Below are 3,074 nucleotides of genomic sequence, written 5' to 3'. Positions count from 1 at the left end.
TTTTCTAAGTACGAACGACCGGCCGCATAGGTCCGTTTTTAAAAATCGTTCTCGGACGGAAATAAACCATTAATCCCGACGTATTTCGTCGAGTTACGTCGATTTATGCAAAAAAATTCATACCTTGTAACGCTTTTTAACGAATAAACTCGAAAAAACTTTTTCGCGCTCGGAATTTTTCTAAGTCCCAACGTACCGGCTCGGAATTTTTCTATGTTCCAACGACCGGTCGTGTCGGTCCAAACGTTTTTATATCCGTCTGCCGACGATATAAACGCTTAATCCCGACGTATTTTATCGAGTTATAACGATTTCTTGAAAAATATTCGTACGTTATAACGCTTTTTAACGAATTAATCGAAAAAGAGTGTTCGGTCCGAAAATTTTCTAAGTACGAACGACCGGCCGCATAGGTCCGTTTTTAAAAATCGTTCTCGGACGGAAATAAACCATTAATCCCGACGTATTTCGTCGAGTTACGTCGATTTATGCAAAAAAATTCATACCTTGTAACGCTTTTTAACGAATAAACTCGAAAAAACTTTTTCGCCCTCGGAATTTTTCTAAGTCCCAACGTACCGGCTCGGAATTTTTCTATGTTCCAACGACCGGTCGTGTCGGTCCAAACGTTTTTATATCCGTCTGCCGACGATATAAACGCTTAATCCCGACGTATTTTATCGAGTTATAACGATTTCTTGAAAAATATTCGTACGTTATAACGCTTTTTAACGAATTAATCGAAAAAGAGTGTTCGGTCCGAAAATTTTCTAAGTACGAACGACCGGCCGCATAGGTCCGTTTTTAAAAATCGTTCTCGGACGGAAATAAACCATTAATCCCGACGTATTTCGTCGAGTTACGTCGATTTATGCAAAAAAATTCATACCTTGTAACGCTTTTTAACGAATAAACTCGAAAAAACTTTTTCGCCCTCGGAATTTTTCTAAGTCCCAACGTACCGGCTCGGAATTTTTCTATGTTCCAACGACCGGTCGTGTCGGTCCAAACGTTTTTATATCCGTCTGCCGACGATATAAACGCTTAATCCCGACGTATTTTATCGAGTTATAACGATTTCTTGAAAAATATTCGTACGTTATAACGCTTTTTAACGAATTAATCGAAAAAGAGTGTTCGGTCCGAAAATTTTCTAAGTACGAACGACCGGCCGCATAGGTCCGTTTTTAAAAATCGTTCTCGGACGGAAATAAACCATTAATCCCGACGTATTTCGTCGAGTTACGTCGATTTATGCAAAAAAATTCATACCTTGTAACGCTTTTTAACGAATAAACTCGAAAAAACTTTTTCGCCCTCGGAATTTTTCTAAGTCCCAACGTACCGGCTCGGAATTTTTCTATGTTCCAACGACCGGTCGTGTCGGTCCAAACGTTTTTATATCCGTCTGCCGACGATATAAACGCTTAATCCCGACGTATTTTATCGAGTTATAACGATTTCTTGAAAAATATTCGTACGTTATAACGCTTTTTAACGAATTAATCGAAAAAGAGTGTTCGGTCCGAAAATTTTCTAAGTACGAACGACCGGCCGCATAGGTCCGTTTTTAAAAATCGTTCTCGGACGGAAATAAACCATTAATCCCGACGTATTTCGTCGAGTTACGTCGATTTATGCAAAAAAATTCATACCTTGTAACGCTTTTTAACGAATAAACTCGAAAAAACTTTTTCGCCCTCGGAATTTTTCTAAGTCCCAACGTACCGGCTCGGAATTTTTCTATGTTCCAACGACCGGTCGTGTCGGTCCAAACGTTTTTATATCCGTCTGCCGACGATATAAACGCTTAATCCCGACGTATTTTATCGAGTTATAACGATTTCTTGAAAAATATTCGTACGTTATAACGCTTTTTAACGAATTAATCGAAAAAGAGTGTTCGGTCCGAAAATTTTCTAAGTACGAACGACCGGCCGCATAGGTCCGTTTTTAAAAATCGTTCTCGGACGGAAATAAACCATTAATCCCGACGTATTTCGTCGAGTTACGTCGATTTATGCAAAAAAATTCATACCTTGTAACGCTTTTTAACGAATAAACTCGAAAAAACTTTTTCGCGCTCGGAATTTTTCTAAGTCCCAACGTACCGGCTCGGAATTTTTCTATGTTCCAACGACCGGTCGTGTCGGTCCAAACGTTTTTATATCCGTCTGCCGACGATATAAACGCTTAATCCCGACGTATTTTATCGAGTTATAACGATTTCTTGAAAAATATTCGTACGTTATAACGCTTTTTAACGAATTAATCGAAAAAGAGTGTTCGGTCCGAAAATTTTCTAAGTACGAACGACCGGCCGCATAGGTCCGTTTTTAAAAATCGTTCTCGGACGGAAATAAACCATTAATCCCGACGTATTTCGTCGAGTTACGTCGATTTATGCAAAAAAATTCATACCTTGTAACGCTTTTTAACGAATAAACTCGAAAAAACTTTTTCGCGCTCGGAATTTTTCTAAGTCCCAACGTACCGGCTCGGAATTTTTCTATGTTCCAACGACCGGTCGTGTCGGTCCAAACGTTTTTATATCCGTCTGCCGACGATATAAACGCTTAATCCCGACGTATTTTATCGAGTTATAACGATTTCTTGAAAAATATTCGTACGTTATAACGCTTTTTAACGAATTAATCGAAAAAGAGTGTTCGGTCCGAAAATTTTCTAAGTACGAACGACCGGCCGCATAGGTCCGTTTTTAAAAATCGTTCTCGGACGGAAATAAACCATTAATCCCGACGTATTTCGTCGAGTTACGTCGATTTATGCAAAAAAATTCATACCTTGTAACGCTTTTTAACGAATAAACTCGAAAAAACTTTTTCGCGCTCGGAATTTTTCTAAGTCCCAACGTACCGGCTCGGAATTTTTCTATGTTCCAACGACCGGTCGTGTCGGTCCAAACGTTTTTATATCCGTCTGCCGACGATATAAACGCTTAATCCCGACGTATTTTATCGAGTTATAACGATTTCTTGAAAAATATTCGTACCTTCTAACACTTTTTAACGAGTTATTTGGAGGGGATCTTTCGGCCTTTTCGTAGCGGTGCG

Source organism: Bombus huntii, unplaced genomic scaffold (assembly GCF_024542735.1).
Source record: "Bombus huntii isolate Logan2020A unplaced genomic scaffold, iyBomHunt1.1 ctg00000090.1, whole genome shotgun sequence".
Taxonomy (NCBI): domain Eukaryota; kingdom Metazoa; phylum Arthropoda; class Insecta; order Hymenoptera; family Apidae; genus Bombus; species Bombus huntii.
The sequence above is the reverse complement of the archived record's forward strand: the minus strand, read 5'-3'. Positions refer to the sequence as shown.